Here is a 15688-nt window from a genome sequence, read left to right on the forward strand (position 1 = left end):
CAGTTTCATCCACCTCATTAGAACTGATTCAAATGTATTCTTTTTAATGGCTGAGTAATACTCCATTGTGTATATGTACCACAGCTTTCTTATCCATTCATCTGCTGATGGACCTCTAGGTTGCTTCCATGTCCTGGCTATTATAAACAGTGCTGCAATGAACATTGGGGTACACGTGTCTCTTTCAATTCTGGTTTCCTCGGTGTGTATATGCAACAGTGGGATTGCTGGGTCATATGGAAGTTCTATTTCCAGTTTTTTAAGGAATCTCCACACTGTTCTCCATAGTAGCTGTACTAATTTGCATTCCCACCAACAGTGTAAGAGGGTTCCCTTTTCTCCACACCCTCTCCAGCATTTATTTCTTATAGACTTTTGGATCGCAGCCATTCTGACTGGAGTGAAATGGCACCTCATTGTGGTTTTGATTTGCATTTCTCTGATAATGAGTGATGCTGAGCATCTTTTCATGTGTTTGTTAGCAATCTCTATGTCTTCTTTGGAGAAATGTCTATTTAGTTCTTTGGCCCATTTTTCGATTGGGTCATTTATTTTTCTGGAGTTGAGCTGCAGGAGTTGTTTGTATATTTTTGAGATTAATTATTTGTTGGTTGCTTCATTTGCTATTATTTTCTCCCATTCTGAAGGCTGTCTTTTCACCTTGCTTATAGTTTCCTTTGTTGTGCAGAACCTTTTAATTTTAATTAGGTCCCATTTGTTTATTTTTGCTTTTATTTCCAATATTCTGGGAGGTGGGTCATAGAGGATCCTGCTGTGATTTATGTCGGAGAGTGTTTTGCCTATGTTCTCTAGGAGTTTTATAGTTTCTGGTCTCACATTTAGATTTTTAATCTATTTTGAGTTTATTTTTGTGTATGGTGTTAGAAAGTGTTCTAGTTTCATTCTTTTACAAGTGGTTGACCAGTTTTCCCAGCACCACTTGTTAAAGAGATTTGTCTTTTCCCCATTGTATATTCTTGTCTCCTTTGTCGAAGATAAGGTGTCCATAGGTGCATGGATTTATCTCTGGGCTTTCTATTTTGTTCCATTGATCTATATTTCTGTCTTTGTGACAGTACCATACTGTCTTGATGACTGTGGCTTTGTAGTGTAGTCTGAAGTCAGGCAGGTTGGTTCCTCCAGTTCCATTCTTCTTTCTCAAGATTGCTTTGGCTATTTGAGGTTTTTTGTATTTCCATACAAATTGTGAAATTATTTGTTCTAGCTCTGTGAAAAATACCATTGGTAGCTTGATAGGGATTGCATTGAATCTATAGAATGCTTTGGGTAGTATACTCAGTTTCACTATATTGATTCTTCCTATCCATGAACATGGTATATTTCTCCATCTATTAGTGTCCTCTTTGATTTCTTTCACCAGTGTTTTACAGTTTTCTATATATAGGTCTTTTGTTTCTTTAGGTAGATATATTCCTAAATATTTTATTCTTTTCATTGCAATGGTGAAAGGAATTGTTTCCTTAATTTCTCTTTCTATTTTATCATTATTAGTGTGTAGGAATGCAAGGGATTTCTGTGTGTTGATTTTATATCCTGCAACTTTACTTGTAGAGCTAATCATTGATTAGCTCTAGTAATTTTCTGGTGGAGTCTTTAGGGTTTTCTACATAGAGGATCATGTCATCTGAAAACAGTGAGAGTTTTACTTCTTCTTTTCCAATCTGGATTCCTTTTATTTCTTTTTCTGCTCTGATTGCTGTGGCCAAAACTTCCAAAACTATGTTGAATAGTAGTGGTGAGAGTGGGCACTCTTGTCTTATTCCTGACTTTAGGGGAAATGCTTTCAATTTTTCACCATTGAGAATAATGTTTGCTGTGGGTTTGTCATATATAGCTTTTATTATGTTGAGGTATGTTCCTTCTATTCCTGCTTTCTGGAGGGTTTTTATCATAAATGGATGTTGAATTTTGTCAAAGGCCTTCTCTGCATCTATAGAGATAATCATATGGCTTTTATTTTTTAATTTGTTAATGTGGTGTATTACATTGACTGATTTGTGGATATTGAAGAATCCTTGCATCCCTGGGATAAAGCCCAGTTGGTCATGATGTATGATCTTTTTAATGTGTTGTTGGATTCTGATTCCTAGAATTTTGTTAAGGATTTTTGCATCAATGTTCATCAGTGATATTGGCCTATTCAATTCAGTTCAGTTGCTCAGTCATGTCCAACACTTTGTGACCCCATGAATTGCAGCACACCAGGCCTCCCTGTCCATCACCAGCTCCCGGAGTTCACTCAGATTCACGTCCATTGAGTCAGTGATGCCATCCAGCCATCTCATCCTCTGTCGTCCCCTTCTCCTCCTGCCCCCGATCCCTCCCAGCATCACAGTCTTTTCCAATGAGTCAACTCTTCCCATGAGGTGGCCAAAGTACTGGAGTTTCAGCTTTAGCATCATTCCTTCCAAAGAAATCCCAGGGCTGATCTTTAGAATGGACTGGTTGGATCTCCTTGCAGTCCAAGGGACTCTCAAGAGTCTTCTCCAACACCACAGTTCAAAAGCATCAATTCTTTGGCCCTGTGCCTTCTTCACAGTCCAACTCTCACATCCATACATGACTACTGGAAAAACCACAGCCTTGACTAGACAGACCTTTGTTGGCAAAGTAATGTCTCTGCTTTTGAATATGCTATCTAGGTTGGTCATACTTTTCTTCCAAGGAGTAAGCGTCTTTTAATTTTGTGGCTGCAGTCACCATCTGCAGTGATTGTGGAGCCCAAAAAGGTAAAGTCTGACATTGTTTCCACTGTTTCCCCATCTATTTCCCATGAAGTGATGGGACCAGATGTAGTTTTCTTTTTTTGGTGGCATCTTTGTCAGGTTTTGGTATTAGGGTGATGGTGGCCTCATAGAATGAGTTTGGAAGTTTACCTTCCTCTGAAATTTTCTGGAAGAGTTTGAGTAGGATAGGTGTTAGCTCTTCTCTAAATTTTTGGTAGAATTCAGCTGTGAAGCTGTCTGGACCTGGGCTTTTGTTTGCTGGAAGATTTCTGATTACAGTTTCAATTTCCATGCTTGTGATGGGTCTGTTAAGATTTTCTATTTCTTCCTGGTTCAGTTTTGGAAAGCTATACTTTTCTAAGAATTTGTCCATTTCTTCCAGGTTGGCCATTTTATTGGCATATAACTGAGGATAGTAGTTTCTTATGATCCTTTGTATTTCTGTGTTGTCTGTTGTGACCTCTCCATTTTCATTTCTAATGGCACATACGATCTGTTTCCCCTTTCACAGATCACAGATGGAAGAGGTTGTTGTCATAAAATCAAGAAAAAGAAAACAGCTAAACTTTTAACAACTCCTTAAAGGCTGAGTGTGAACTACAGTGGCAGTTTAGGGTCTTTGGGAACCTTGGAGTCATTCATTTATCAGTTCTTTTCCATTGGTCTCTACCTGGTATTCATGAAAATGACTATGAGTACAATCTTGGGTATAGACCAGGGGATCTGAGAGCATGCTCCTTAGTGAAAATTTGTGCATTTTCTAGACTCTTCTTACATCCAAAGCAGAAGCTATAAACCTCTGGGAGATGAGCAGGAAGCCATTGTACTACCAGGGCCCAGGCAAAGATACACTGCTATTAAGGAAGGGACAGAAGCAAAAGCCATGTGCTGTAGTGAGAAGGAGAAGAAACCCCTCTGCCCAACCATGAATTTTGCAATGAGTAACAAGAGGAGAAGTATGATGATGGAGGAGGGGCAGAAAACCTTCTCTAGCCCAAGATTCTCAAGAGGTTGATTCTAAGAGCTGGCAGGGTTGGGAAAACTGGGAAAGCTTACCTAAGGCCCCAGGTACACATGGCCTGCCTAAGGCTCAGGATGGCCAGGAGAAATAAGAACCTTCTTCATTCCACCATGGGGCTTCCCTGATGGCACAGTGGTAAAGACTCTGCTTGCAAATGCAGGAGACATGGGTTGCATCCCTGGGTCAAGAAGATGCCCTAGAGAAGGAAATGGCAATCCATTCCAATATTCTTGCCTGGGAAATCCCATGGACAGAGGGGCCTGGTGGGCTACAGTCCATGGGGTTGCAAAGAGTTGGACACAACTTAGTGACTAGACAATAATAACAACAACAAAGTCCCATCATAAACTACCCATCAAGTAACAAACAATAACAGTTTACTGGTGGGAGAAAGGAAAAAATAACACAGTGAAAGTGAAAGTCACATCTGACTCTTTGCAACCCCTTGGACTTTAGGCCATGGATTTCTCCAGGCCAGAATACTGGAGTGGGTAGCCTTTCCCTTCTCCAGGGGATCTCCCAGGAATCAAACCAGAGTCTCCTGCATTGCAGGTGGATTCTTTACCAACTGAGCTATGACGGAAGCCCAAATAACACAGTGGTAGATTTAAATTCCCACTCCAGTCTTCTTTCCTAGAGAATTCCATGGACAGAGGAGCCTGGTGGGCTATTGTCCATGGAGTTGCAAAGAGTCAGACATGACTGAGCGACTAACACTTTCATACTTCACATAAATAATTACATTAAATATAAATGCTTCAAACATCCCAGTTGGATGGCAGACATTTTATCAATAGACTGAATTGAATTTATAGTTAAAAACTTCTCCATAAAGAAAACTCCATGTTCAGATGGCTTCACTGGTAAATTCTCCAAACATTTAAGGAAGAAGGAAGAAATATACCAATTTTGCTCAAATTTTTTTGGTAATAGAAGGGAAAAGAATACTTCCCAACTTACTTTATGAGACTAGCATTACTCTGATACCAGGTCAAAGACATTTCTAGAAAAGACAATTTATGTCATGTAAACATGGATGCAAATATTTTCAACAAAATATTAGCCAATAAAATCCAGAAATATACAAAAAGGATAAAACATCATAACTAAGTTGGATTCTCCCAGGACTGTAGGCTTGCTGCTGCTGCTGCTGCTAAGTCGCTTTAGTTGTGTCTGACTCTATGCAACCCCTCTGATGGCAGCCCACCAGGCTCCCCTGGGATTCTCCAGGCAAGAACACTGGGGTGGGTTGCCATTTCCTTCTCCAATGCATGAAAGTGAAAAGTGAAAGTGAAGTCGCTCAGTCGTGTCTGACTCTTTGTGACCCAATGGACTGCAGCCTACCAGGCTCCTCCATCCATGGGATTTTCCAGGCAAGAGTACTGGAGTGGGGTGCCATTGCCTTCTGCATGACTGTAGGCTTGGTTCAGGCTAATTAATCAGTGTAATTCACCATATCAACAGACTATAAAGGAAAAACCATACAACACTTTCCAAAGACACAGAAAAAAGTATTTCACAAAATTTAACATCTGTTATAAAAATTTTCAGCAAACTAGGAAAAGAAGGAAACTTTCCCAACTTGATGAAGAAACTCTATAAAATACCTCCAGCTATAATCATACTTAATGATGAAAGAGTGAATTTATTGCTAAGATTAAAAAACAGGCAAGGATGTCAGCTTTCACCATTTCTATTAAACTGGAAATTCTAGGCAGTGAAGTAGACAAAAGATAGAGAGAAATCATATATATACAGATTGGTGATAGTCAGTCCTTGTCTTTATTCAAAGATGACATGAACCTGTAGATAGGAAATCTGAATGAATCTACAAAATAATACTAATGTCAATAAGTGAATTTGGCTGAATTTCAGGATATAAGGTCAATACACAAAAATCAACCATATTTCTGTATGTATCATGACAAGCAATTGGAAGTGTGATAAAAATATGCTGTTTACTAAAGTGACAGAAACTATGACATATTTATGGATAAATCTAAATATACTTTTTCTTTCCATTTTCTATACCTAATCCCATTCCCTCTCTTTCATAAACATTAGAACTAATGCATATATGTCCTTTCAATATACCTTCTTGATACTTATTTAAAGATATACATACCCTTGAGAAATGCACAGTGGTTTTTGTGTGTGTTTAACACTTTTTGTGTGATTAGGATAATGCTAAGTCCCATACATCCAATCCTGGCATTTCATGATCTGACCTAGAGTACGCTAGTGAGTTCTGACAACTCAAAGTTTACAAAAACAAACAAAACGAAACAGAAAGGAGTTCAAGAAGTAACTGAAAATTGTTCCATTGGAGGAAATATTATTTTGTTTCTATTGTACCCCTAGAAGGTAATTGTTTTGTATTTTTCTTACAATTAAACAATTTTGAAAAGTCCTATTTTCGTGCTGTATAAAGAAGTGACTGATATAAAATTTTGGCTTCTTCCTTTCTTTCCATTTTAAAGTGAGAGCCTGGATTAAATTTTCAGGATTGCCTGCCTGAGAACCGTACAGAAATACTCTGGAACATCTCTGTTATACACTTAGTAAGAGCTGCCACCTGCTGGCACAAAATAAAATAACACATTCACTGGGCCTTTTTTCTTTTTGAACGGGATTGAATTTGTGATCAATACTCATTGTTTCTTTATTTATTAACACAATAATCTAGCACCTTCTTTCTCCCACTGCTTTACCAGTCTTTCCTGATTTTTGCTAGTTTTCTTAATTCCCATTTTTTTCACTTGTTCTTTCGACAACTTCATCCTCTTTACCTCCCTTATTCAACAATCTTCCATTCCAACTGACACATGTGAAAAGATTTCTAAAAAATAATGGTTGGATTTAGAAATTCAATTTTATATCATTTAGTATGTACATAACCATAAGTCTTGCCATGTGCAAAACCTTATTTATCTCAGATTTTAGCCTCCAAAGATTAGGAATATGCTTATTTAACTGAATTTTTCTTCTTTCTTCCATGAATTATTTTTTAAGTTATGGATTTAACTTTAGGAAATGTCAATTGATAGTGAATTTCACATAAAATCATGAACTTATTTTATAATTTCTCTTAATCCCTGGATTTTTCTGAGCTTGACTTCCATTCATTAATTTTTCCTCAAAGCTTTTTTGTACTTGAAGCTATTTTTCTTAAAGTCTTACCCATTCGATCACAATTAACTGAGGTTCAGTATGATGTTACAGTGACTAGATATAAATATTCCAGTATCATTTGCTTTTATTGTTCTTGAAAGGAAATAGCTTACTTTCTAATAAGGATAAAAACAATTTACTTAGGACATAAAAATTGTACTTTTAAATATTTAACTGAAGTATTGGCAGTATGAATTAGTCACTGTATACTTTGCTGTGCTTAGTTAATAGATTAATAATTAATAATTAATAAAATTAATAATTTAACACAATAAATATTTCCTTTGCATTTACAACATAGTTCAATAATGATTGAGATATCTTCTTATAGATTTGGAGCATGTGCTATTCAAAGTTGCTTTGGGAGAGAAAAGAGGGCTTGAAAAGGCAACTCAAGTTTTAACAGTCTCATCTCAGCATGACTGTCACATTCATCACTTCTCACAATGTATGACCAGAACTTGATTCATGGCCCCAGCCTGACTGTCGGGAAGGCTATGACATGAGCAGAAGTGCATGCATATTTGATGATGATGAATAGTTTCTGTCACATTGTTTTTGCCTTGAATTTCTTTTGATTCATGAAATAGAGAGAAAAAAAAATTCAAACAAAAGAATTAGAATCCTTATATAGAACTTCCAAAATTAGTCAAGTGAAATTTGGAGCCAAATTAATATAACTTGAACTTTATTTATAATGCATTAACTACATACTCTCTTTGTGCAAAGATGGGCACAATAAAGTACAGAAATGGCAAGGACCCAACAGAGGCAAAAGAGATTAAGAAGAGGTAGCAAGAGAACACAGAAGAACTACACACAAAAAAGGTCTTAATGACCTGAATAACCATGGTCGTGTGATTGCTCACCTAGAGCCAGATACCCTAGAGTGTGAAGTCAAGTGGGCCTTAGGAAGCACTGGAAGAAGGAAGAGGAAGAGAAGTCGCTCAGTTGTGTCCAGCTCTTTGTGACCCGATGGACTGTAGCCCACCAGGCTCCTCGGTCCATGGGATTTTCCAGGCATGAATACTGGAGTGGGTTGCCGTTTCCTTCTTCAGGAGATCTTTCCGACCCAGGGATCGAACACGGGTCTCCCGCGTTGGAGGCAGACACTTTACCGTCCAAGCTACCAGGGAAGCCTAGGAGGCATTACAATGAACAAAGCTAGTGGAGGTGATGGAATTTCAGCTTAGCTTTTGAAAAGTCCTAAAAGATGACTCTGTTAAAGTCAATATGCCAGCATATTGGAAAACTCAGCAGTGGCCACTGGACTGGAAAAGGTGTTTTCTTTCCAATTCCAAAGAAAGGCAATGCTAAAGAATGTTCAAACTACTGTACAATTGAACTCATTTCACATGCCCACAAGGTAATGCTCAAAATCCTTCAAGTTAGGCTTCAACAGTGCATGAACCAACAACTTCCAGATGTACAAGCTGGGTTTAGAAAAGCAGAGGAGCCAGAGATCAAATTGCCAACATTCCTTGATTGCCAACATTCCTTGAACCATAGAAAAAGCATGGGGATTCCAAAAACCTTCTGCTTCACTACTTATGCTGAAACCTTTGACCATGTGGATCAAAACAATCTGTGGAAAATTCTTTAAGTGATGGGAATACCAGACCACCTTACCTGTCTCCTGAGAAACTTGTATGTAGGTCAAGAAGCAACAGTTAGAACCAGACATGGAACAATGGACTGGTTCCAAATTGGGAAAGGGGTATGTCAAGACTGTATGTCACCCTGCTTATTTAACTTCTATGCAGAGTACATGATGTGAAATGCCAGGCTGGATGAAGCACAAGCTGGAATCAAGATTGCCAGGAGAAATATCAATAACCTCAGATATGCAGATAACACCACTCTAATGGCAGAAAGTGAAGAGGATCTAAAGAGCCTCTTGACGAAGGTGAAAGAGGAGAGTGAAAAAGCTGGCTTAAAAGTCAACATTCAAAAAACTAAGATCATGACATCTGGTCCCATCACTTCATGGTGAATAGAAGGGGAAAAAGTGGAAACAGACAGATTTCTTTTTCTTGGATTCCAAAATCACTGCGGATGGTGACTGCAGCCATGAATTTAAAAGACCTTTGCTCTTTGAAAGAAAAGCTATGACAAATCTGGACAGCATATTAAAAAGCAGAGACATCACTTTGCTGATAAAAGTCCATATAGTCAAAGCTATGGTTTTTCCAGTAGTCATGTATGGATGTGAGAGTTGGACCATAAAGAAAGCTGAGTGCCAAAGAATTGATGTTTTTGAACTGTGGTGCTGGAGAAGACTCTTGAGAGTCCCTTGGACTGAAAGGAGAGCAAACCAGCCAACCCTAAAGGAAATCAACCCTGAGTATTCATTGGAACGACTGATGCTGAAACTGCTGCTGCTAAGTCACTTCAGTCGTGTCTGACTCTGTGTGACCCCATAGACAGCAGCCCACCAGGCTCCCCCGTCCATGGGATTTTCCAGGCAAGAGTACTGGGGTGGGTTGCCATTGCCTTCTCCAGATGCTGAAACTGAAACTCTAAAATTTGGACACCTGATGCGAAGAACTGACTCATTGGAAAAGAACCTGATGCCAGGAAAGATTAAGGGCATGAGGAGAAGGGAGCAACAGAGAATGAGATGATTGGATGGCATCACTGACTTAATGGACATAAGTTTGAGCAAACTTCTGGAAATAGTGAAGGACAGGAAGCCTGGCGTGTTGCAGTTCATGGGGCTGCAGAGTCGGATATGTCTCAGTGACTGAACAACAACAATGCAAACAGTTGAACAAAATAACTGTATAAACATAATGTTCAAAGTACAGTGCTAAGTTCTCAGTTCAGATGGTTTTCAGTGTTACAACTGACCTTTCTGGGACATTAAGCTCATTTCCCAACAACCAGTTATGACATTGGCTTTGGAACACTTTGGGGCCGCTGGGACCAGGGCAGTGTAAAGCAAACAGCTCAGCGTATGGGCCTTATTATCCTTTTTGTCATCTAAGCATCGCCAAATTTCCCCATCTGTGTTCAGGCCTGATCACTCATGCAATTTTTATAGTAGCAAGTGGAAACAGTTTGGAAATTTCCATCCTGAAGGCCAGTACCTCATGGAAAACTTTGAGAAGCATTTTTTTAATGAGTAAAAACTCAGTTTATTAGCATTCTTTGTATGTATTTTTGCAGCTTTTCTGTTTCATTAAACAGATTATCCTTTAAAGAAATCACTTTTCTGTCAGCTAGGGACCAGATAGAAGGTAGAAAAATTTAATGCAAGAAATGCATAAATTAGCATAGATTAAAAACAATAGCCTTTTGTTTTTAGTGGACATGGACTGCATTGTAGAAAATAAACTAAGCAAAAATGATTAAATAAAAACACACCTACCACTCAGAGGTCACCACTGTTAACACCTTACTATGTCTTCTGGAAAATGTATATAAAAATTAAATAAATATAATGCACATTCATAATAAATTATATATAGAATTATAACTATAACCCAATTAATTGAAATTTAATATTTAACTAGGGTCAAGATGTTTTTAAAACCTTATCTGATAATGTTTTATCCCTTTGAGTGCTTAAACTGACACTGACAAGGAGTGAAGAATTAGATTACAAGCAAAATTCTTTTTTCACCTGTTCAGTGTATAGATCGTCTCTATAATCACCCATGGATAGTCAGAGTCACCGACTCTATACTTCTCAAAGTTTTTTCAAAAGCTGGTAGAGAGTATACTGAAGATATTCAGGCAGAAATAATTTCAAATTCTCATAAAGCACAGATAGCTTAATGAGAACAGGTGTTGCTGTCACAAGCAGTTATCAAACCTGGTAAAGCCTTACACTACAGGGAGTACCCAGCACCTGTTACCCTCCCCCGGGAGGGCCTCTCGGTGCAGATACACTGAGGATGCCCCCATGGGTAGGCATGAGTGCGAAAGGAGGTTGCCAGCCTGCAGGACCCAACCTGCATCCTTCCTCTCCAGGTGCCTTCAGGCCACGGAGTCATGTTAATATGGACCTGGGAGGTCTCTCTGGAAAGACTTTTAAAGATATTTCTAGTCTAGGAACTCTCTTCTGGGTAAGCTCTGAGATTCAGTTTGTCTTTTGGGGGTTGGTGGGGGAAGGAGATGATGTTCCAGTTTGCTGTGTCCTGAGCAGGTCAGAGTTCTCAACAGGGGTGAGGCTCTTCAGGACCTCTGAGCCAGCAGACTCTGACATAGTCACAGTGTGTCCACTTTCAGGGCCTTCTGGAGGTATACCCCACACCCAGCAGGAACCTCTAGAAGCACAGGAGTATATGTCAAACCCAAAGGCGCTCTTCAGCATGAGCTCATTGCTTTGCATTAGGACATTTAGATTCCTATTCCCTTCCCCTGGAAACTTATTAAACATTAATCAGATACATGGAAAGTAACAAATCAATAAATTTTCAGAGAAGAGTGAATTATTGTGAACTTTGTATTGCGGCTATAAAATAATACATAGAAAGAAGAGGATGAAAGGAGAAGTCATTAGAACTCATGTTGTCTGATAACACAAATTACATTTATAGTAAAGGGGATAATACACAGTTACTGACTTGACTAAGGATTTAGTAGAATATGTTAAATTGCCTTTTTTTAAAACAAACTTTAAAAAAAAATTTTTTTTTTACTTTATTTTACTTTACAATACTGTATTGGTTTTGCCATACATTGACATGAATCCATCACGGGTGTACATGCGTTCCCAAACACGAACCCCCCCTCCCACCTCCCTCCCCATAACATCTCTCTGGGTCATCCCCGTGCACCAGCCCCAAGCATGCTGCATCCTGCATCGGACATAGACTGGCGATTCGATTCTTACATGATAGTATACATGTAAAACAAACTTTTAAAAAAAGTTTATTTTTAATTGGAGGATAATTGCTTTACAATGTTGTGTCAGTTTCTGCCATACAACAACACGAATCAGCTGTAAGTGTACGTATACACCCTACCTCTTGAGCTTCCCTCCCAGTTTGTGTCCCACCCTAAAACAAACTTTTAATTTTAGAATAGCTTGAAATTTATGGAAAAGTTGCAAAGAGTATGCATAGGGTTCCTATATATCCAGTATCCAGTTTCTCTTATTAAAATCTTATATTTATAGTATAGTACATTTGTCACAACTAATGAACCAATATTGATACATTATTATTAATTGAAGTACATATATTATTCAGAAATTCCTTTGTTTTATTTACCTCATGTTCTTTTTCTTTCACAGTCTTTTCCAGGATACCACATTATATTCAATAATCATGTCTCCTAAGCCTCCACTCATCTGGAAGAGTTACTCAGAATTTCCTTGTTCTTGATGACCTTGACAGGTGCGAGGAGTACCAGTCAGATATGTTCTAGAATGATCCTCAATCTGAATTTGTCAAATATTTTCCCCGTGATACACACGGAGATACGGTGTCTTGAGAGGAAGACCTCAGAAACAAAGGGGTACTAGTGTGCTGGTTACCACTGGGGTGTTGTTACTTCTGGGTGCTCTCAGTTTGGAAATATGTGTCTATGAAATAAACTGACAATAGGCAGACTAACAGGATAAAGGTATATAAATTCATTAAACTTTAATATCTCACGCACAGAAAATAAAACTGAATACCCTCGCCCCTAAATTGGTGAGATCTGAGAACTTACATACCATGTTAGTTGGGGTTCCCCGATGGCTCAGCAGGTAAAGAATCCGCCTGCAATGCAGGAGACACAGGAGATGTAGGCTTGATCTCTGGGCTGGCAAGATCCCCTGGAGGAGGAAATGGCAACCCATTCCAGTACTCTTGACTAGAAAAGCCCACGCACAGAGGAGCCTGGTGGGCCACAGTCTAGAGTCACAAAGAGCTGGACACGACTGGACAGGACTGAGCAGCTAAGCACGAACATGATGCCATCTTAATTGGGGAAGGGGATGTAGGCAGTTCAGGAAATGATTTTCGGGGAAGGTGAATGGGCTTTTAGAAGAATAGATGGGACAGATGGTATGGTGGTTTGTGACAAAGTTTGTCTGACTCTCAGGTGCACTAGTCTGATAGGAGTCAGTGTTCCCTGGTTGATGAAACTCCTGTCAAGGGAATTTATGACAACTGAATTCCTTTTAGAGGATCTGTCTTTAGGCAGATAAGGGGAGTTCAGAGAAAACCTCCTTAGCATTGGCTGCTTTTTAAGTGCTTTCAGCTCAAAATAATCAATGTACACAAGTGATATATTTTACGGGTGGCATGGCCTGAACTCTTTCAACAGTAACCCCGTGTATGTACTCATATCTATACTTATTTCTGTATCTGTTTATTTATCTTTATCTGTTTTTATTTATCTGTATTTATATTAGGCTAAACATGAGTTCATGCTGATGATGTTCCTTGTTCCAGAAAGAAAAAGTTGGCAGCAGATGGTGCCTCACAGAAAGTTTCCTTTTAGTCTTGCTCTGATGATATGTGCCAAATCTGCTAAAAAAATCACTGTCCATTCTCTAGGCCTCCTCTGAAGATTAATCTAATCTTGCAATGCAGTCTGCATTGAAAAACATGGTTCTCGGAGGCACAAAGCTGTGCATAGAACTGGAAGCACGGTCAGCATTAGAAGAAATGGAGGAGTCGGGCAGGAGGAGCAACAAGCCTGCTCTTTGACCAGGTGGTAGTGAAGAGGTTAAATATGAAGTTTGGATATACTTAGAGAAGTTACTAGAATCACTTTTTTCCTGGTATGACCATTTCTGACAGACCTTGAAGAAGGGAGAAGTGACTCATGTGCTTAGGAGGTCATGTTAAAGCAGTTTGTCTTTGGCAGAGACGAGACAGCAGCTCCTAGCACCAGTAAGTGGTATCAGTGAAGCATCTGAAATTTAAAACAAGTATTAATGTTCAGGTCTTTTTATGTCTAACTCTCTGCATTACAAAAATAATGTCTTCTTTGTTACCATAGGTCTTTTGCCAAGTTGGTAGAAAAAACACCTGTGTCATTGACTTGGGTGTCAGTGATACGGCAGGAAAGGAAAAGCTCAGTATCTTTCCATTACAGAGGGAGGGGACTGTGGTGGTCAGGTAGCTAGACATGCAGCTCTCAAGAAATGTTTCAAGTTGAAAAAGGAAGAAATGCCTGAGGAGAGCTGTGTTTTGCCAACATAAGCTCTATCTGAGCATCTTATAAAAATATCTGAAAGCGTAAACTGACAGTTAAGGAAAATGTGGGAGAACCAGTTTTGAAATACACTAGGAGATGGCACTAAAGATATGCCATAATTTATTATAAAACATTCATAGCCATAAATGTCTGATTTGAGGAACGTTCACTTTTCAGGGAGGGAGAATGACTTAAAAGGAAATAGGAAAGAGAAACCTACCTGGAGAAGGAAATGGCAACCCACTCCAGTATTCTTGCCTGGAGAATTCCATGGACAGAGAGGAGCCTGGCAGGCTACAGCCCAGGGGGTCGCAAAGAGTCTGACATGATTGAGCATGCCATGCCTCGCAGAAGGATGATATGTGGGCTCTTAGTTATGGCATGTGGGATCTAGTTCCCTGACGGGGATCTAACCCAGGTCCCCTCATTGGGAGCGAAGAGTCTTGACCACTAGGCCACCGGGGAAGTCCCTAAATTGTTTGCTTCTTGATTGATCCACATTCTGCCAACACTCTCTGCCTTTCACTTACAAATAAGTAAGAAAGTGCTGAGGGGAAAAAAGCTACTGAGTTGCCCTCTCTTCTCCTTCATTCTATGGCAGTGCAAGTGATTGGAAATACAGGGGGTAGCATGAAGCATGAGTGAATAGAGCTTGAGGGAGTTCCTTGGTCATTCATGGTTCTCAGGACGTCGTTGCCTTCTTTCTGTGTCCGAAGCAAGCTCTGGTTCTCATGGGAAGCGTGGCCTCTCTAGGCTATCAGCCGCCCTATGGCTTACCTTGTACTTGCTTCACGTCTTGTCTCACTCAACTCCCATGCGTCATCGTTACAGAGGGATTCTGTGCTCGTGAAGCCAAAACACAAGTTGAAAGAGGAAAGGATTAAGAATTTCGAGATGGAAGCAGCAGCGCTTTAAGCCAAGCCTGGGGCCTCTCTGAACATCAGGTTCTGTGCAACTGCTCAACTTCCCTGCCCACAAAGCCAGCCCGGACTGTCTTCCAAATCATGCTTTGCTTCCCCAGTGAATCCTTCTTTCATTAAGATCTGGATCCAGAAGGGAGCTTGTGACTGTCCATCAGCCCCGACCCAGGTGTAGAAGCCTCACTACGAGGCTTCAGCCTTAGTTTAAGGCATTAGCCTTAAACTATGATGGATGACAGGTGATACTGTCCCAGGAGCGCCAACAGGGTCTCGCTAACAAGAGGATGCCACCACTCTGGGCGAGTGAACCACCCCCTAACCTGTGGCCAGCCACCGCAGGGGTCTGCACCTGTTTCCTTTGTCAGATTCCAGACCAGGAGAGGATTTCCTAGACTGCCACCAAGAATAAAGATCCTTCAAGGAGTTCCCAGGTGTCCATCTTCTAGATCCTTAGTTTCTTGGCATAAAATCATACACTCCTTCTGGTGTTCAGCTACCACTCAGGTTCCCACTGCTGTGCAATGAGTGGCATTCATGTTCCCACACGCACAGCCTCGAGTGCTCACACACTTGCCTTCCGTGTCATGCCCAGGACAATCCAGGGGCTGCACTTGGAATTCCAGCTTGAGTCACTGGAATGGAATTTGATGAACATTTCCTATGCTTCAAAATGGACTCTGCATTTA

The sequence above is a fragment of the Ovis canadensis genome, chromosome 6, assembly GCF_042477335.2.
Source record: "Ovis canadensis isolate MfBH-ARS-UI-01 breed Bighorn chromosome 6, ARS-UI_OviCan_v2, whole genome shotgun sequence".
NCBI lineage: Eukaryota > Metazoa > Chordata > Mammalia > Artiodactyla > Bovidae > Ovis > Ovis canadensis.